This window comes from Limulus polyphemus, unplaced genomic scaffold (assembly GCF_000517525.1).
Source record: "Limulus polyphemus unplaced genomic scaffold, Limulus_polyphemus-2.1.2 Scaffold327, whole genome shotgun sequence".
NCBI classification, from domain to species: domain Eukaryota; kingdom Metazoa; phylum Arthropoda; class Merostomata; order Xiphosura; family Limulidae; genus Limulus; species Limulus polyphemus.
The window spans coordinates 558774-581434 of record NW_013665937.1 but is presented as its reverse complement, the minus strand read 5'-3'; the positions used below and the strand labels follow the sequence as shown (position 1 = coordinate 581434).

The window sequence follows — 22661 nt, the reverse complement described above, 5'->3', positions numbered from 1 at the left end:
AATACAAATTCAATCCAAACAACGTTCATATTAAAAATAAATACATAATAATAAATTCGTTACACCACGAAAACAATCCCACTTCTGATAACAGTGTTATACTGCGTTTTATTGCTCGGCGGGTTCTGGCGAATTATTTGGTGAACATAATACCAAGTCCAGTCTATGTAATGATAATGAATTAATATATTTCTTTCTTAAAGTTTGTTACAGGCTACTTTCAATTGTAGTTGTGGGCCTAATTACACAAGTGCAATTTCAACAGAAATTCCGAGACTAATGATAAGTACACCTAATTCAAAAATAAACTTATTTGCAGAAGGTCTTCGCTAATCTATCTAGTAACTGAATGGAGCGATAACTTTCACTTCTCACACTGATTCGCTTTTCTGACACTGAAATGATAAACTTGGTGAATACTCAATAACTCCTCACTCGTATTTTTAACCGCGCCATAGCGGCTTATAGAATGGCTCTGAATTTTTGTTTTGTTTTTCAAGTACAAACAAACTTTTAGCTCATAGCTCCGTCATCTCCGATTTGAGACCTAATTACAATTTTGAACTCAGGAGGTCAAACCCTTGAGATTAATGTATTTGACCACGCCCAAGATCTCATAGATTAATTTACTCTAATCCTGGCTAAATAATTTCAATTTGAGGGTAGGCTGGTAAAGATCTTGATGAGTAATAAAATTGAATCGGATATATACGCGCGTCCCACGCTTGGTATTGCTGATGCACAAAAAATATAGCTAATAAAAAAAGAAAAAAGGTTTGTTTGTTTGTTTGGAATTAAGCACAAAGCTACACAACGGGCTATCTATGCTCCGCCCACCACGGTTATCAGAACCCGGTTTCTAGCGTTGTAAGTCCGCGGACATGCCGCTGTGCCACTGTGGGGCAAAAAAAAAGGTATCATAGATTAATTTACTCTAATCCTGATTGAAAGAATTTCAAGTGCCGCGGCTATTGAAGATTCCCTCTTGTTGAATAATATACCCTTGGCTCTAGATAATAGACGAAACTTTCAATTATTACATCATAATCGCGATTATCAACTCCCTCGAGCAAACAACTAAATTATAACACCAAGATATAGCTTAAAATAATATAATATAAATGTTAATTTCAGCAAATTTAGTGATTTGAGGTATATAAAGCTGAACTTTATCATCCAACAAAACATGCGCGCTATTTTTTTTTCTTTATTATGTTCGATTATTGACCCTAAACCATTCATAGAATACGGGTGAAAAAATGATTTTAAACTTTAAATAACCAATCAAAAATACCATATTACAGGACTTTAACTCCCTCAGTTTCGATACTCTTGGTGTGAAGAGAACATATAGCCCATTGTGTAGCTTTGTGCTTATTTACAAACAAACAAACAAAGGACTTTAACCATAAAGCAAGTAAGCAAAAACACTAAACCTTATAACAATGTTTTAACCGTAAAACAAACAACCGATAACGCCTTATCACAGGATTTTAACTGAAAGACAAGTAAAAAAACACACCTTATTACAATAATTTCACCGTAATGCAAGCAAGCCGAAACTCATAATAACGGAATTGTAACCGTAAAGTCATCGTATTACTGGATCTTAAAATTAAACGGAGCCAAACCTAAGAATGCATATCCTGATTAAAGGATTTTAACCGCAAAGTAAGCCATTATATAAACATAGTACATGATTTTATACCAAGAAAAAACATCTGATTTTACAACAGGTTTTAAACGTAAAGCAAGCAAAACACCCAATTTTACCACGGGAATGTAAAAGTAAAACATTTTTTTTATCATTAATTAAAAACACTGTACCAAAGGAAAGCTCGGTACACAGTAGAATATAAATAAAAGTTAACAGAATAAAATATTGTTGTACGTTTTATGTTGATTGCTTTTAGTTTTAAATTATGTGCCAAATTATTTCTTAAAATTTTCATTTATGCATTTATTCATATAAAAGAAAAAAATCCTATAAACCAAAGTGATAACCTGCTCAAAGTGTAAATTAGCCTCACTGCTTGCTCTTCAGAATAGCGATGATTATCATTGCCCTCTAGTGATTATTCGTATAATTACCTTGTTTATTGTATATTTTAGTTTTTAAAACGGGGTGGTTAACTTTGAAAATGATGTAATTTTTACTGAACTTTTTATGTAACTTGAAATAATTAATTGGTATTTATATTTAAATTAGTCAGGCTATCTCAAAAGAGTGTGTGGTAAATACAAACAAACACATATTAATAAAATAAATTTGGCAAAATAATTTTGTACAACGCCTTTTTGGTGTTGTATTTAAAAAACACATAACGACATAATGATCGTTTTTCTAATATTTGGTTCTAAAAGAACGACATGTGGCAGCACTACAAATGCACACTCAATTTGTCTAGCATTATCAATCCGTATTTTAAAAATTTTAGTGGGAGTTTTATCGGTTACTTGTAAAAAAAAATTATTATTATTATCCGTGTAAAAAATTTCTACAATTTTAACACTTTCATATCATTTGTCTCTAAAGTTAAAAAAAATACACGTATGACAGAAGGTTCGCTATTAAATTTGGCGAATTCACGCAAACGTTACACGTTTTCAGAACCTAATTGACTTATTCTGTTTTAAGTATAGTAGTTAATGATCATAATAAGCTTTGATTTAGTAGAAATCTCAAATATTCCTTTAATGTGCTGATAATTTTATGTTTTTTAAATTAGTTTCTTTCCTTTTTAACTAATTTTCAACAAATAAGATTCTTTAATCGAACAGTTTCACTACTTAAAAAAACACAAACATAACGACCAAAATCCTGTGTAGCGGGTACAAGCTTGCTCTGGCCAAACCCTCTTATTATTGTAACTACTATCCTCGGGCATCAAATCATTTGACGACTGCAGTAGAAAGCACCTAGACAAGAACCTTGTTATAAACAGAGGCGTAAGATCACGTGCTCGGCGTCATTCATTTACCAAGTTGCCAGTCTACCCGCCTGCCAGGAAGAATAATGAGGCACCTGAGTCTAAGGAAAAAGCTTTCGAGAAGTCTTCAGGGTTATAAACAATAATTTTGTTGCCTCTTATAAAATTCCGTCTGGCTAGATTGTAAATTATCATATTACTAAAGTTAGCTGAAAACGACTGTTGTTTCTCGAGTGTTTACTTTCCAACACCAGTCGAGGTTACAATGAGAGATGATGTTGTTCAGTGTGCTACTTGTTAACGATTTTTGTGTATTGGTTGTTGTTCGTAACTGGTAACCACAGAATATTTGTTTAAGACCTCTCCGGGTGAGAAAAAATAAATAAATCGAATTTAGTAATGAACGGTGTGCAGCTAAAACTACCACGATTGCAGTAAAGTGTTGCAGGAATCTAAATACCGTTCACTAGAATATATATATATATATACTGAATAGATTACACAGAGATTTGTAATCATTTTTACTGTAACGTGAGGTGAAAACGACACAACAAATGTTAGGTTTTGTTAATTCTTGCAGGAATTTTGGCAAACTAAATGATTCTATTTCTTTACCCCGAGGATTGAAAACTAAAGTATTAAAAAACTCTTGTTAAAGCCACGAGCGTTAGTCTAATGAAGTGATTAATCAATTATGAAGTTATTAATCAACCTATATTCTTTCAGTGCTTTAAGCCTAATTCTGTAATGGACATTAGCCCCTCAAAACGTTTAAAACTGGAAGGGATCATTTAACAATATATCCCATAATTGTACAGATATCCGAAAAGTACCATACGCCGAAGTTATGTCTAACATAAATGCATAATAACGGACTTGGTGGTACATATATGACACATCTACACTTGACGATTAGTTCAAACACAAACATATAAAGAACGTTTAGAAGTTAATATTAACTTCCGATCAGTGGGTACATAGAGTAATATTCAGTTAAAATTAAACCTATAAAAATATTGAGAAGACATTTTGAAACATGGGTACGAAGCCACATTCAGTGAAGTTAAGCCTAACAAAAGCTTACCTTTTGGGGTTATGGTAGGTACAGTTTTGTTCAAAATCACAACTATATAAAATTTTGAGTTCACACATACAAAAATGAATTATTAATAGTTCACAAACACATTTATGTTAGGCTTAGTTTACAAAAAGACACTAAGTTAGATCTGTTTATGGTAATTGACCTGGCGTGGCTCAATGGATATCGTGCTTGGACTTTGAATCCGAGGATGCGTGGCTCGTGGCCCGTCATTGCATAAACGTGCTTAGCACTTTGGGTTGCTATAAGAGTGAAGGTTATTCCTACCACAAAATTATCACAAGAGAGGGCGGATAGTTGAGTGCTGTTGACTACCTGTATTCTTTTAAAAGTTTAGGAGTTCAAAATTAGGGACGGCTATGCATAGGTCCTCATGCGAAAGTTCTGAGATAACCATACAAACAATTTAATATGATAGAATATTACTGAATGGGATGATCATATATATATATATCAAACAACTAATTAAAATTAGAATAACAGAGATTATAACAATCAACTGATGTTTACGATATCCGATAAAATGTGTTAGGACTTTTTTTTTGGGGGGGGGGCTATCATAAGATAAATTTACGATAGCATCTTCTTCGAGAAGTGCTGTCCGTCATTTCAATTACCAAATATAAAGCTTTACTTCAGTATGATTATCAAAACTATTTGTTGTGTGTCTCACATTTGTTGATGTGCATATTGGTTTCTTCAACAATATATTCGCACGCTGTTCCATAACATCATGTTTAAAATTAATTTTCAGTCGATATAAATGCTTCCATAAAACAAGCCTTTTCGAAATTTAGAAAAACAATAGTGTTCATGTGACCCTACGATAATTACACTAAATAGACCAGTCAATTGAATGTATCACGTGGAAATACTTTAAGTAGCCATAAATGTTTACACCAAGAAGAATGACTTGTATAGAACATTTAATTGATGATTATATATATGGGAGGGGCAAAATTCTGAACACTTTAGATACATGTACATAAGATCGTGTATAATTTACATAACTATGAACTCGAATAAATCTGTAATTCTTAGAAATAACATGGACGAATTATCTGGATTCAAAATCTATAGTATTTTTATATTTATTTAAAAAAGCTGGGTTCCCACAGCCCCATTTCTAGCTATGCCCATGCTCCATTGACACACACATTAAAAACCAGCCATCGAGGAGACTTCGGGATTAAAGTCACTGGGATCGTGTTTTTGTATAACTATTGATGACATTTAACACCGTTGAAAATTAACAACAAAAATGAAATTGAGACGGTTAATTAATAAAACTACCTTAACAAAAAAACTGCCTTTAAATTTTTTTTCTAGACGACTTTTTTTTTCAGATACGTTTTCTTTCGTTGAAAAATAATTATTGGTCTTATTAATTAACAGTCATTTTATTCACTTCGTCTCGCCTACGACCGACATGCTGACTTACACATGTGGCTGTTTATAAACTGTGAATAAAAAAAAAACAGTACCTAACCTACAAGAGAAGGTGTACTTTATATACAGCTTCGTTACCCCCTGTCGTGTTAGGCGACGACCTTGAATTACTGTAAGGTGAAAAGTGTAATCAGACTTCAAGCTATTTATTAATGTGTAGAGTCTGATATATATGAGACGGCCTCCTGCTTTAGGCTCGCAAGAACAAACAAAGAAACAGTTCGTGTTCTTTAAACCTTCAAAGGGCTACGTTTCCATTTCTGTAATTTCTGGGTGGTAGGTACTCTTACGTTTTTCCGAGTAGAAGAAGTATATAAAAAGATGCTTTGGAAAAAGGTCCAAATAACTGTTATAATACAGTAAATGATTTTTTTTTTCGCATGAAACTCAAGTAAGCATTGATCAAGTGAAACAGTTCTCATCAGATTTAGTCACCAAGTTACTTCAAATATTCCGACCGACATGAATACACCACGAACATTATGTTCCGTTAATCCTGGAAAAGAAAATGAAGACAACTGGTTAGAATGTGAAAACATTTATTGGATTCGTATAAAGAAAGACATTGATAAAAGAAGAAAATATTGGATTAGAACTTTAAAAAATTGATAAAGAAAAAAGGAAATCGAATTAAGTTAAGGACATTACCAGAAAAATATAAGAATATTCTAGAGAACCCTAAAATAGTTAGCAATTCAGATGTAACACTAAACAGCAAGAAGTATTAAAAAAGGCTTATGTTTTGCATGTAGATTACTGAATTATAGTAAGAAAGAAATGACAAGAAATATTGAAAGTAAAGTAACAAGTCCAAATGATGTAAAGGCAATTAGAATAGAATGTCATAAAATTATAAAATCATAATATTCTTAAAATAAGAAAAAAAAATATAGTAATTTGTAAAGCAGATAAAGTGGAACACACCGTAATGCTTAACAAAATTGATTATGACAAGGGGTAGAAGATATGTTGAAAGAAATTACTTACAAAAAGCTTAAGAATAACCCAATAGATATTATGAAAAAGTAAAAACAAGTGTTAAAATAGTATAATTGTAACCTTCCAAGAGAAAAACTTTTAGTACCAAGTATATTCATTTCACCAAGGTTTTATGTAGTACCAAAAATATACAAAACCAATAACAGTTTTAGACCCATAGTACCAAGTATATTCATTTCACCAAGGTTTTATGTAGTACCAAAAATATACAAAACCAATAACAGTTTTAGACCCATAGTACCAAGTATATTCATTTCACCAAGGTTTTATGTAGTACCAAAAATATACAAAACCAATAACAGTTTTAGACCCATAGTATCAAGCATAGGTACATCATCTTATGAAATAGTAAAGTTTATAGTAAACAAATATTCTTTTTTGAGAGGTAAGAACAAATATACAATTAAAAATTCAAAAGAATTTGTGGAGAAGATCAAAACCAGAAAATCAGGAAAGGAAGATCTACTTGTAACAGTTGATGTAATATCGTTGTTTACTAAAACATCGTTAGAAGACGGGATCAGGTGTTTTGAGAATAAATGATAGAAAACAGAGTACCAGCAGTTGAAATTATGGATATATTGAATTTAACAAGATTGTGTGTAGAAAATCCTTTTTTTTTCAAGTTAATCAAAATTATTATAAAGAAAAAGAGGGTTTATCTATGGGTTCCCTTGTCACCGTTGTTATGTGACCTTTACAAGGATGTGTTTGAAACTGAAGCTTTATGTAAAGCTAAGTTTAGTCTAGAAGTTTGGATGAGGTATGTAGATGACACATTCTTGGTGTGGCGACATGCCAACAGTAAGCTACAATAATTTTCTAGTTATTTAATTAGTAAAGAACCAGCAATTCAATTGAAAGCGAATAAAATAATAGCTTACATTTTCTAGACGTACTAGTCAAAAAAGAAATAGCTGGCAAACTTGGGAGCTTAAGTTTATTGAAAACCCTTTGCTGTTGTCATGCCGTCACACCAGGAATCGTGTCATATAAAAAAGCAAAAAATCTCTGCATTTTATGCATATCTTTACTGAGCTTTAAAAATATGCCAAGATAGGACGATTTACGAACTGTTATTAATTAAGTATGTAGTTGTTGAAAGTTTGTTTGTAGTTAAGCCCAAAGCTACACAATGAGCTATCTGTGCTATACCCACCACGGGTATCGAAACCCAGTTTCGAGCAGACATACCGCTGTGCCACTGAGGTGGGGAGCTGTTGAAAGAGGATTTGAACCAAATATAGCAGTTAGAGTATTTTAGAAATTTAGCAAAGGTTTAATGTTAGTTAAAAATACTACGTTAAGATCTATTTATGAAAAAAAACAAAAAAAAACTTTAATTTACCTTATATTCCAGGATTAACGGGTCAGTTATTTAAAGCTTTTAAGAAGCAACAACATCTTTATCCCAACTTTAAGCCTATAAATAAGATTAAAGAAATGTTGGGGAATATTAAGGATAAAATAGAATTATAATATAAAACTGGAATTTAGAAAATAGAATGTGAATATGGGAGTATTTATATTGGTCAAACTAAAAGGAATTTTGTTTGTTTATTTATTTGTAAATAAGCACCAAGCTACACATTGGGCTATCTGTGCTCTGCCCACCACGGGTATCGAAACCCGGATTCTAGCGTTGTAAGTCTGCAGACATACCGCTGTGCCACTGGGGGCGGGGCAAAATGAATTTAAAATACAGATTACAGGAACATAAAGGTTAGATAAGAAATAATAAAACTAAAAAACCCGGCTATAGCAGAACGTGTAAGGTCAACACAACACAAAATACTATAAGAAAAACTACAATTTTAGCTCAACTTCGTGATATTACAGCTTTAAATACCAGAGAATCATTAGAAATAATAATAAAAAAGAAGTAATAAACAGAGATGAAGGATCATTAAGTCTGTACATTGATATTTGGTGGGATGTATTATAAAGGTCGCCCATGGAATTATGTAAATAACACAGTAATGTAATATCACATGACTTAGGAAAAAGTATAAATTATTGTGTCTTGCAAATAACTCCTGAAAACAACGTCGAAACAATGTACATGTAGAGTGTGCTTTTATAAGTGGAATCTATTGATGGCTTCAATAAAGTTTTTAAAATTGTGTAAATACAAAACGTTGTTTTAATTATTTATTAAACTTCGAACATGAATCGTTGGGTGATTAATGAAGTATTAGTTTTATTGTATTTTCTAGTTTTCTTTCACTGAAAGGAAGAAGAAAAAACAAGTAGAACAGGATAAATTTTAGAAGTAGGTTTGCATGTGTTTAAAAAAAAATGCATCATTTTCTCTAGATGCTATTTTCTATTTCATTCTACACTGATGAAGAACTGGTAATAATGACCCTCAATTGTAGTTACTATATTTAAATTTCTTTTTAACAATATCGCCCAAAAGACAGATTACCGGAAAAGCGTGTAGATAGGAAACTTGGGCTGCAATGTACCAATTACCACTTTCGCGTCTACCCATAAATCCTCTTGACACTAGGTTCATCCCCTTATTTCATCAGAGACCTTGAGAACGTGTGAAAGAAAATGGCTCTCAGAAGCGATAGATCCTATTTTGGCTCCCCCTTAAAATACTAAAAATGAGTTAAAATATATTTGTATGAACTAATGTAAAAGAGAGATGGTTAGATAGTTATATCAAACACTGTTTGGTATCGTAAAAATATATTTATTAAGACAGAGAAAAACTGTGTAACCTCCCATGCAGCTGTAAGATTTTCTAGTGCCCTAACAATTGTTGTTGAGGGGAATTGATTATTTACACACACACACACACACACACACACATTACTGTCTGCCGTATCCAATTCGGCCTGATGAGTTCTGGTATTGGCTCAAATACCTTGTTCGCAATGAATATGCCAGCTGTTGTGTGGTTGCCATATTATAACATAACCTCCTTTGTTTTCATTCGGGTTCTTAGATTGATGTTAAATTGAATCGATGATTCAGTAGTAAACTTGAACGATTATAACGATAAATGTCGAGGTTTGATCCAAATAGCTTATTGTAAAGCTATGCAAACAAATAACTTTAAATTAGGCCAGGAACGCAATCTGCAACAGACTGTTAAGCTCAACTGGTGATATCAAAACCTTAACATTTAATATGAAATCTCCTCAAACGGAGTCAAAGCAAAAGTTGTTTTCTGATCGAATTAATCCGTTAATCGTCGTACGTTGAAACACGACTAAGTAATCTTCACACCTTTTATTTTTATTTACTTTAATTTAACGACAGTGGAAGATGCAATAGTTATGCAACCCATTTTTTAAAATTTATATGAAAGCTCTAATGAATCCACATACACTATAGCTCAGCATGTTCTTTCGGTAAAAACCTTGTCAAAAAGGTTTTCAGCACCTTTCATATCATGTAATATATTCTTACGTCCAAAAAATAAGAAACATTAATCATAACAAAAATCCATTTATATATCTTATAGAAAATTTGCACAACAACAACAGCGAAATACAATTGCTGAACAGAACAGATTGCAGGGTATGTCTGCCCTGATTTTAAATAATAAAAAAAAGACCCCTCTCTCATTTTTCATCCCTACCGCTGCCACATTCTAGAATCTGCTTATCTCGCTGACCTGTCACAGTTTTTCATCGATTCACGGGTTTCCGCTTGAGTCTCCCCGGCGTGTTAGCACGGTTTGTTCGCCTCACGTCTTCTTATCTAATAGGAAATGATAATTTATCACTGACGCCTGATTCTGTTAGACAGCACAAACTGCGCGCGGCCTGCTCAGGGCCACAGAGGGCGGTAGTAGTCGCTGTATCACACATTTGCTCGGCGACGGTAACATGGTTACAGACAGGTTGGCTAACAAATGCAGTTTGGTTAGACGGAGCTTACACAGAGGTCATTAGGTTTGGGTTAAAGCTGGAGGCAGCTTGAAAAAATAAATATCACTTCTGTCTGCCAAAAGGAATTAGCGAGAAAGAGATTCACTGTGGACGGTTTATCTGGTTCATCACGGTTTTGCCTGTTTCAATCAGACTAAATGTTCAGAAGATATATATTGTGATGCAGATTTTTCGTTTCTTATAATCCAAATATTTATTTTCGCTACAAGCGCAACTAATAAAGCTTATGACACTTAGTTGAAAACCTACTCTAATAATAACATTTATTCTACCTGGTAACTCCTAGCTCAGAATCTTCTCTTATAATAACGTTATTCTGACTGGTAACTCCTAGCTCAGAATCTTCTCTTATAATAACGTTATTCTGACTGGTAACTCCTAGCTCAGAATCTTCTCTTATAATAACGTTATTCTGCCTGGTAACTCTAAGCTCAGAATCTTATCTTATCATAACATTTATTCTACCTGGTAATTCCTAGCTCAGAATCTTATCTTATCATAACATTTATTCTGCCTGGTAACTCCTAGCTCAGAATCTTATCTTATCATAACATTTATTCTGACTGGTAACTCCTAGCTCAGAATCTTCCCTTATCATACCATTTATTCTGACTGGTAACTCCTAGTTCAGAATCTATTATTGTAATAACATTATTCTGCTTAGTAACTCCTAGTTCAGAATCTACTCTTATCATAACATTTATTCTGCCTGATAACTCCTAGCTCAGCATCTCTTATCATAACATTTATGCTGCCTGATAACTCCTAGTTCAGAATATTTTCTCATCATTCCACTTATTCTGACTGGTAATTTCTGGTTCAGTATCTACGCTCATTATAATATCTATTCTGAATCTTAATCCTAATCCAGAATCTATTTTTATCATAACATTTATTCTGCTTGGCAACACCTGGTCCAGAAGCTATTTTTATCATTAATTTTATTCTGTTTGATAACCCCTAATTAAGAATAGCTCATTATCATAAAATCTAATCCGCAGAATGACCCATAATTAACAATTTCGTATTTCTCAAGATCTGTTTAGAAGCTAAGTGCCACATTTTTTGTGTTATGTCTTTTTTTCAGAACATATCCTTTTTCGTAATAAACCATCTCCATAATGCAGATGGTCTTTTCGGGCTGAGCCCAGTTCACCCAGTTCACAAAAGTTTTCTTTGGTCTGAGCCTATTTCATCCAATTCACAAGATATTTTGTATATAAACACTTCAAATGACAAAAGAAAGGGTTATAAGAATACATGAAAATCACGGATTCATTCGTATAACGTAAACAAAGTACAAAGTGAGAAAACCGAAGAAGCACCAGCTGAACAAAAGCCTAATGTATTGCACACTTGTATGATATCAGACTAGTACTGTGTATTCAAGGCACATTCATTTAACTATCTGTTAGCTTATCGTGCATTTTTTCATAGGAATTTAAATTTGGTTTTTATTGTTTTCTTGTTTTAAATTGTCTGGGAGACTTTAATTAAGACGTCAGAGCGTTAACAGGACAGCTGCAAGTGTTAAGATCATTACTGTCAACGGGTGAAGTTTCAGAATTACAGAGTTATTCTAGGTGCTTCAGGCATCTGACACTGATACCTAGTTTTTCACCTCGTTATTCCAATCTTTCATAGTTTCTGCACATGTTTGTACATATGAGATGTATTACTATAGATGCCTAGAATGTCCTCAGAAAAAGAGTCCTATCCATTTTTTTTTTAACAGGGCGAGAAGGAGCTACCACGAATCATGGTGTCTCTGATCCTAATCACTTCGTACTGTATTACTGTCAGCTGAAATGGCGTAATTCTTAGTCCCTGCGTGGTAAGTGTGCTGGACTGTGAATTTGTGATTTTACGGTTCGCACCCCGTCATCGCAAGATCGCGTTCGGCACTTTAGAGACATGGGCGTGTTATAAGAGTGACGGTCAAATCCCACTGTTCGATTAGTGTAGTCCAAAAGTTGGCAGTGGGTGCTGTTGACTAGCTGCCTTCCCTCCAGTCTATCAGCTCAAAATGAGAGACGGGTGATGCAAATATCCTTTTTGTAGCTCTGCACGAATATCCAAAATAATTAAATAAATCTCCTTGACTTATTATGAAGTAGCTTTAAATCCACCTAACTTATGGTAACATAACCTTAATGACTTACGATGACATAACTTTCAATCCCATGACTTATAGTGGCGTAATTTGAAACCCTCTTTGGAAGTGGACTACTTTTTTGAGAAACCTCCATTACATCCTACCCACCCTGCATATGTAAGTAAGTCCTCTACTCTTCACAAAATTTGTCTCAGCAGTAAAGAAACTAGCACAGGCGTTCATTGCCCAACTGTAAGCCCTTTCCCGGTGTAAAAATTCTGGATTCGATCTCTACAAATGGACATAGAGTAGATTGTGCAAGTTTGCACTAAACATAAAACAAAAAAGGAAAATCCTAACTGTAAGATTAGCAGCAGGAAATTAGATGTAGTTGCAGACATTTTACTCGGAAATATAATAGATTAAGAAACGAAATAACGAATTGAATAGAGTCGTGCTTACTTAGTACAATATGTTGTTTCTGTTAGAGTTATCCCCCAGTGGCACAGTGACATATCTGCGGACTTACAACGCTAGAAATCGGGTTTCGATACCCGTGGTGGGCAGTGCACAAGTAGCCCATTGTGTAGCTTTGTGCTTAATTATAAAACAAACAAACTGTTTAAAGAGTTTAATAGAAATTAACGTTATGTTACGATTATATATAATTATTAAAACCATGGACACAATAAAGTATACCTTCATTTATGGGCGCCTGCAGGAAAGGGCAAGAAGGGGGCATTTGCCCCCCTTACATTTCACAAAAGAAAATTGCACGTGTTATGATGTAAACTTAACGTCTTAGTTAAACGCCCCCCCCCCCAGTGGCACAGCGGTAAGTCTGCGGACTTACAACGCTAGAATCCGGGTTTCGATACCCGTGGTGGGCAGAGCACAGATAGCCCATCGTGAGCTTTGTGCTTAACTTCCAACAAACAAGCTTAGTTAAACTAAATATTTTTAATAATGTTTACTGTAAATTCGTGTTTGCGTTTAAGCACACATAACACATATTCTTTTAGTTTGTTGACTCACACTGTAAAAGCTGATCCTCTACATACATGTTTTTGCCCCCCCCCCCGAAAATATTTCCGTGGGCGCCCATTCCTTCATTAAAACCACGAAAATTTCTATTATGTCAGTTGAAGCTTATTTAAGTTAATGTTGAGCATTTGAAGACATGCTATTTAGGTATAAGTAAGCAGGCATTGTAAAATAGAATATGCACACACTCCAATTTCCCAGCTTTGGTTATCGAAAGTGAATACACGAAATATTCGGTTGTTGTCATCGAGAGTAAACAAACAACAACAACAAAGACTATGTTCGTGTTTATCACAACAACAAAATTAACTAGTCTGGAATAAATAAATAAAAACCCTTAGTCGTTGTAATCCCGATTATCGAGAGTAAAAAACAATTATCAGTCATGGTTATCGGGATTAAACAAAAGAAATTCACCAGTCATGGTTATCAGGAATAAGCAAAAAATAATGATAATAATAATAATTACCAGTCGTGGTTATTGTGAGTACAGAAAAACAGTTCACCACTGGTGATTATAGGGTGTATGTGTTTGTAATCTGAATAACAAGACAAACAATTTAGATTCAAGACGTTTCAATTTCTAATGAGCCTCGTTTTTCACATAAAGTTAAGCCATTTTGTAGTATAAGATCTCCTCTCCACTATGGTTCTTAGTCTTCTTTAGAGGTCCTTTGTTTGTCTGCTGTTAAATGAAAAACCACACAATTGGCTATCTGCGCTATGTCCATCGCGTTGAATCGAACACCGGATTTTAGCGTTATAAGCCCTCAAGCTTACCGCTGAGTCACCAGTAAGCTCTTTAGGAGTAATTTTTTATATTAAATCTAAAAATATGTTTTTTAATGTGTTTGTTTGTTTTTCTTATAGCAAAGCCACATCGGGCTATCTGCTGCGTCCAGCGAGGGGGAATCGAACCCCTGATTGTAGAGTTGTAAATCCGAAGACTTACCGCTATTCCATCGGGGGACTTTTTTAATTAGAAAGGACAAATAAGTACAAAGGACGAGTTTAAAAATTCTGGGTAAGTATCATTACAACATTTGGTTTTACTGAAACTACCTGAACCTCTTGTTTTAAAATTAATTTTGTCTGGTGTGCGTCAGTAAGAAGGTTATCAAAGGACAAATTTGAGACTTACGGAATACTTCGCATGACAGTTGAACGTATTATTTTGTGGTAAAATTGTTTTAAGGTTAAAGATATAGGAGGTTAAGTAGGATAAATAATGAAATTTCTTCACCATTTGATGTAAAGGTTTTTTTTCAGCCAGTCGTTTTAAAAGTTGTAAAATAGATTACTTTTTGGTTATCATTCAAGCAGGCCAAAACAGCTTGTGTGTATGCTAAACATCACGGAGCCAATTTTCTTATGTTTGTGGTGAACCAATTATCAGTTACGCCCGTATCTTCTCACCACTAGATTGCAGGAAAGGCGACGAAAGATAAACGAGTTAATTAAACTGACAAAATAAGATAAGCAGACTTTCTCTTAACGGAGTTAATAGACTACTCAGAGAAAGTGATAACCATTAGATTTAGTTCGAATAAGCGACATCAACCAGCCAATTTTGGAATTATTATTTCTGTGAAACTTCTGTAATTGTTATGTATGTGCTTGTACATTGGAAATATTAATTGGTTGGAGTTTTTTATTTCAGAAAGTGAAATATCATTTAGAACAAAAGATAAATGCTTGAAAGTTTGTAAAAGCCAAAGATAATATACAGTATTTAATGAATGAGTAAAAGTATCAATGTGTGTAAAATAGTTACAATTCAGGTTATATACATTGAGTCGGTGAAGCGTAAAATGTCGCTTTATATACTAACCATCATGTTCTTTCAAACTAAGTAGTTCGACTTTATTAGGGTTTATTTTGAAAGGTTAAAATCCTAGATTCATTTAGAACGTCATGAATGACAGCCGAAGTTGAAACTGAACTGGAGAAACACGGTCTCAGGGTTTGAAATGATGAAGAGGAAGAAATAACGATGCACAAGGTAGTTGGACACGTAAGGAAAAAGAAAAGGTGAATAAATGAATAAAGTTGAATAATATGTGGATAAAGAATTACTTTTATGCTAATTCTTTTACATATATAGACCAGTTATTTGTAGCTATGTTAAACATCTGTTTTTGTTATATATAATGAAAGATAATCAGTAATAATATATGTTAGAGGGCGTATTTTTCATTTATTTTGCGATTATATTGTGATATATATACTGCAATTAGAAAAAATATGTTGTGACGTTGTTTATTGCAACGTAAAAAATATTGTGATGTTAAATCCATACTGATATATGCTGCAAAGTAAATATCATTACTAAGTATATTTTTTCCGGTACTTTGCAATCAGATACTTTTCATACGATAACAGCTAAGGTAAACTTGGAGCTGGAACACCAAAAGCAGTTAATAATAGTTGAGAAATAACGCACGACAAACTCAATAAAGATATCAAACATCATGGATGTGGTGAACTATGTTTTATAGAAAAATAACGGATGTGTTTCTTCCACAGCGTTAATAACCCTATAGACGTACATAAATTACGATTCAGCAACTAATGTAGTGTAGTTTTATTAAACCGCTAACTAGTGGGGTACTCAAAAGAAGAGGGAAGAAGGGTTGTAACCTGCCTCCAGGTTTGTACGCACGCTCGCGGTGGAGGGAGGAGACAAAAGAGTGGGTACTCACGCGGTAGATACGGCAAGACAAGCACTAAGGCGTCGACGCGCACGCTAGTTATACTAGGCCTAGATTAGGGTGATGCGTTATTTTTCAAGAAAAGGAACTCATTGTTTCAATACTTGTAATAAAGTTGCAAAGAAGTAAAATCAAAATGGGTCATATTTTAAAGAGATGTTAAGAAACTGTTATCTTTTAGGCGGATATCAACAACGTTAACTTTTGAAGAGTCTGTCAAAGTAAGAAACGGTTTTGCGATGGCATCAGCTTAGAAGCCCACTTCGGTTTCGGCTCCTAAGGCGGCGAATGTCTGGCTTGCGTTTCCGTCGACTTGCATATTGGTGACTCTCCTTTCTTGAACTTATTTTCGTTGTTCAAAGTACATGAAAAACAAAGCGTAAGTAATCACATTGTAGCTGGTTGTTTCTGTCATAATATTATATGTTACTTGTCTTGAGAAACGTTTTAGTTTAAACAATTAGCACGAGTAATTTTCCTTTCTTGTTATTCCTAATCGTTCCTGTAAGTTTAAGATCAAACATTCACGGCTGTACTTTCTATGAGACTTAAGTAATTATTTTCTTGTTATTCCTAATCGTTCCTGAAAAAGTACAGCCGTGAATGTTTGATCTTAAACTAACAGGAACGATTAGGAATAACAAGAAAATAATTACTTAAGTCTCATAAGAACGTACAGCTGTGAATGTTTGATCTTAAACTTACAGAAACAATTAGGAATAGCAAGAAAATAATTACTTAAGTCTCATTAGAAATTACAGCCGTGAATGTTTGATCTTAAACTTAAATGAGACTTAAGTAATTATTTTCTTGTTATTCTAACTGATCATGTAAGTTTAAGATTAAACTTTCACGGCTGTACTTTCTAATGAGACTTAAGTAATTATTTTCTTATTCTTCTAACTGTTCCTGTTAGTGTGGGAGATGACATGTATTTTGTTATGAACTAAGTACACGTAGTTCTTTTTAACTTGCTCATGTGGCACAAAGAAATAAAACTTTCGAACGATTTAAATAACACCTTTTGAGTTTGGTTATCCCATCATCTCACTTATGAAAAACATATCATCGAAAGTCACGTTCAGGTTCGAACCAGATCTTATCCTACTCATAAACGCATCTTTTTCCTTACCACTCATAAAACGGGTTTATAGTACGTGATTTTGTTTTTCATGATATCCACTGTTTATGTTTCATATTAAAGCACGAAAAAACAAATCACAGTCCAAGTTATAAGGAGACATTATTGTAAGTCAAGTATGAATTACATCTAACCATCTGGGGGGATATACTTTATACCATAGTATATAAGGTAGCAGTTACAGCAGAAAATGTCATTCGTTTCTTGTATAGAAGTGACTATATGAGTGAATTAATTCTCAGTTTTGGATCTACTACTGTTATAATGTTTGTATAGAAGTGACTATATGAGTGACTTACAACTCAGTTTTGGATCTAGTGCTGTTATAATGTTTGTTTGTGTAGAAGTGACATATATTTATGAGTTTTATAACAGCACTAGATCCAAAACTGAGTTGTAAGTCACTCATATAGTCACTTCTATACAAACATTATAACAGTAGTAGATCCAAAACTGAGAATTAATTTGTTTGTGTAGAAATGACATATATATGAGTGAATTAATTCTCAGTTTTGGATCTACTACTGTTACAATGTTTCTATAGAGTGGCGTGTACATGAGTGATTTTACAATTCACAGTGAAATAGGTTGTTTTTATTTAAACAATCTAAAGCTTAAATGATAACACAAGAATAACTTTTTATATTCCATATTTTTTTCAAGCACATTTCTCAGTTTGACATTTAAATAACTGAGGGATTATCATAACTGATTGCGTTATAAGATTCTCGAATTTTTAGCAATATTAAAAAGTTTTGACCTCTGAAGAAAAGTGATTAATCTTTACCTGTCACATGTCAGAGTTCCATAATGATTAATTACTATCGTTATAAGTGGAGCTTAAAAGTACATCTCATGGTATTGTTTGTTTGTTTGTAATTAAGCACAAAGCTACACAATGGGCTATCTGTGCTCTGCCCACCACGAGTATTGAAACCCGGTTTCTAGAGTAGTAAGTCCGCAGACATACCGCTGTGCCACTGGGGGGCATTCTCATGGTATTAGCAGAATTGTTACAAATAGTAGTTTGTATGTATTATTCGGCTCATATTAATTAATACATCGCTATGTTAAACATTATTCAATGTGACATGTAGTGCGCATAATGAAATAGACATGTGAAATATTTTTTACACATTTTCAAAATTGAATAATATAAATGTTTTTTTTCTTGTGCAAATTAATTTTGATAAGCAACAAATCACAAACATACTCTCTTCCCTATCGCGATAAATCAAGATGTAAGGCTGTGTAAAAGCTAAGGAATCAGATGTGTAGCAGGATCATTAGTGTTGACACTGTGTTGAACAGGGACTTACTTGTCCACGCCGTGTGACAGTCGTGGGACCGCCTAGTTAGATGATTGATTACACGGATCGAGGTAATGCTTCTGTCGCTATGAGCCATACTGTTTTCGCTGTCACTTTTCTAAGATTTCAAACAATCGGTCATTTTGGACGTTTCCTTACACATAATGTTCGGTTCACTTATAAGATAAGAAGAAAAAAATAAATGACAAAGGAGACATGGTTTTGCAGTAAACTGTTGCTATTTAAAATGTGTTCTGATAGGTTCTTACAGGAATAGAAAAGCAGAACAACAAAATGTTGGTTTTCAATGAAACTCGGGTTATTTGAAATGTTTCTTACCATTAACGACGAAATGTCCAATCTATATTCAACATTAAAATTGTTAAAACAAAATGTCCAATCTATATTCAGCATTAAAATTGTTAAAACAAAGTGTCCAATCTTTATTCAACATTAGAATTGTTAAAACAAAGTGCCCAATCTTTATTCAACATTAGAATTGTTAAAACAAAATGCCCAATCTTTATTCAACATTAAAATTGTTAAAATAAAGTGCCCAATCTTTATTCAACATTAAAATTGTTAAAACAAAGTGCCCAATCTTTATTCAACATTTTTCTTCTTTGTTCTCCTGAAGAAGAATAGTCAACTATTTGAAAGCGCTCGAGTTTTGGGTCTTATTTTAAGCCTATTACACTTTATATGTGATCCTTTGTGCTAACTCTTTTATCAAAATTTATTTAACATTAAAATTGTTAAAACCAAATGTCCAATTTTTATTCAACATTAAAGCTGTTAAAACAAAGTTAAAAACAAAATTATCCAATCTTTATTCAACATTAAAATTGTTAAAACAAAATGTCCAATCTTTATTCAACATTAAAATTGTTAAAACAAAGTTAATAAAATTTTCCAATCTTTATTCAACATTAAAGCTGTTAAAACAAAGTTAAAAACAAAATTATTCAATCTTTATTCAACATTAAAGCTGTTAAAACAAAGTTAAAAACAAAATTTTCCAATCTTTATTCAACATTAAAGCTGTTAAAACAAAGTTAAAAACAAACTTATCCAATCTTTATTCAACATTAAAATTGTTAAAACAAAGTTAATAACAAAATTTTCCAATCTTTATTCAACATTAAAGCTGTTAAAACAAAGTTAAAAACAAAATTATCCAATCTTTATTCAACATTAAAGCTGTTAAAACAAAGTTAAAAACAAACTTATCCAATCTTTATTCAACATTAAAATGGTTAAAACAAAGCTATTACCCAGTGCTCTACGAAATTGGCTGTATTTAGTGTTAAACGATTGGTTGCGAAGACGTATTTAGCAAGTTACATATTGAAACACGAACCAGCATTTCACTGGTAAACTGTTTAATACTCATTCGAGGTTAAGCGATTTGCCATCAGTTCACTTCCTCTTCTACTGGCTTTACAAACAACGTTTTGTAGAAAATTGGTACGGTGATCATAGATTACAAGGTCTAGGGAATTGCCTACTTGTCGTATGGGTAGCATTAAGTTCCGTGGGATGGGACTCTCGCCCCTGGCACTTTACACACCTGGGGTTGTTTCGTTCTAAGTGCAGACCTTTATCTGAACCATCGCCGTTGTAAAACATCTTAGTTGTAGAATATGTGAAATACATGTGAAGAAAAGAAGTTTCAGATTTGATATCACGTGACTAGAACATAAATCTTGAACATCTATTTCATCACACCTGGGCTTTATGTATTTCTATTTTGTTTTTAAACCACATAGTTATTAACTGATAAGAGAGTGGCAATTAAGTGGAAAGTTGTTTTTAGCGTCAGTAATATGCATTAAAACTAGAAGTGTTAGTATTGTCGCTATTCGAACACTAGTTCAAACACAATTGAATATAAAACACTTCATAACAGACTGTTTAGCAATCAATCAGTTTACAACGTAAAGTTGTATTTAACAGTGAATGTGGTATACAGTTACGTATTTAACAGTGAATGTGGTATATAATAACTTATTTAACAGTGAATGTGGTATACAGTTACGTATTTAACAGTGAATGTGGTATTTTATAGTGTTTTGTTTGTTTGTAGTTAAGCACAAAGCTACACAAAAGGGCTATCTGTGTTGTGCCCACTGAGAGACGTTTAATAGCAAATGTGGCATTCAATATCATTGTATTTAACAACGAGTGAGGTGTACAATAACCTAGTACTTAACAATGAATGTGGAATACAATAACGTTGCACTTAATAATGAATGTGGAATGCAATAACATTGTCTTTAACATAATGTGGTATACAATAACATATTTAACAAAGAATGTAGTAAAACACATTGCATTTAATGGTAAATGTGGCATTCGGTATCATTGTATTTAACAACGAGTGGTGTATACAATAACGCCGTATTTAACTTTAGGTGTGGTATTCAATTTTGTATTTAACAACGAGTGAGGTCTACAGTAATGCTGCATTTAACTGTAAATGTGATATACAATATCATTATATTTAACAATGAGTGGTGTATACAATAACGCCGTATTTAACTGTCAATGCGGTATACAGTATAATATTTAACAACGAATGAGGTATACAATAACGTTGTATTTAACTGTAAATGTGATATACAATATCATTATATTTAACAACGAGTGATGTATACAATAACGTTGTATTTAACTGTAAATGTGATATACAATATCATTATATTTAACAACGAGTGATGTATACAATAACGTTGTATTTAACTGTAAATGTGGTAATCAATAACACTGTATTAAATGGTAGATGTGATTATAATAACGTTGTACTTATTAATAACTGTTTTACACACTATAACGCTGTATTAGCAGTGAACACGATGCATACCATAACGTAGTAATTAACTATTAATATGATATGCCCCATAATTATCGATTTAGCAGTGAGTGTAAAATGCATAATCACATTATTATTAGTTGTATGTAAGAGTGAATGTAATATTCGTAATTATGGTGTATTTAACAATGAACGCAATACGCATAATAACTGTGTACTTAACAATTAAAGTAAAATTCATAATCACAATATATTTAAAACTGAATGTGATAGTACGCGCCATAACGTTGTATAATACATATATTGGGTAGTTAATCTGGTACACACCGTGAGGCTACATATGGTACTGCTAAATAAAGAATTATGGTGTGTATCACATTCACTGCCATATATGTAACGTTGTGGTGTGTGTCACATTCACTTCAAATTTACTGCTAAATACATAATTATGGTGTGTATCAAATTTACTGCTAAATACAGAATTATGGTGTGTATCACATTCACTGTTAAATACAGAATTGTGGTGTGTATCACATTCTACACACCATAATTATGTATTTAACAGTAAATTTGACACACACCATAATTATGTATTTAGCAGTGAATGTGATACATATCATAATTCTGTATTTAGCAGTGAATGTGATACACACCATAATGCTGTATTTAGCAGTGAATGTGATACACACCATAATACTGTATTTAGCAGTGAATGTGATACACACCATAATTATGTATTTAGCAGTAAATTTGATACACACCATAATTATGTATTTAGCAGTGAATGTGATACACACCATAATTCTGTATTTCGCAGTAAATTTGATACACACCATAATTCTTTATTTAGCAGTGAATGTGATACACACCATAATTCTGCATTTAGCAGTAAATGTGATACACACCATAATTCTGTATTTAGCAGTGAATGTGATACACACCATAATTCTTTAGTTAGCAGTAAATGTGATACACACCATAATTCTGTATTTAGCAGTGAATGTGATACACACCATAATGCTGTATTTATCAGTGAATGTGATACACACCATAATGCTGTATTTAGCAGTGAATGTGATACACACCATAATGCTGTATTTATCAGTGAATGTGATACACACCATAATGCTGTATTTAGCAGTGAATGTGATACACACCATAAT

At 33.0% G+C, this 22661-nt stretch overlaps 1 protein-coding gene across 1 annotated transcript in view; it reads left to right on the top strand.

Moving 5' to 3' along the window:
- Nucleotides 1–16227: 16227 nt before the first annotated feature.
- LOC106457415 (four-jointed box protein 1-like) overlaps nucleotides 16228–22661 on the top strand; it is a 25171-nt gene continuing 18737 nt past the window's right edge. The window contains exon 1 of the mRNA XM_013916829.2: nucleotides 16228–16614. The gene's annotated coding sequence lies outside the window, so the exon portion shown is untranslated. The remainder of the gene's footprint in view (nucleotides 16615–22661) is intronic.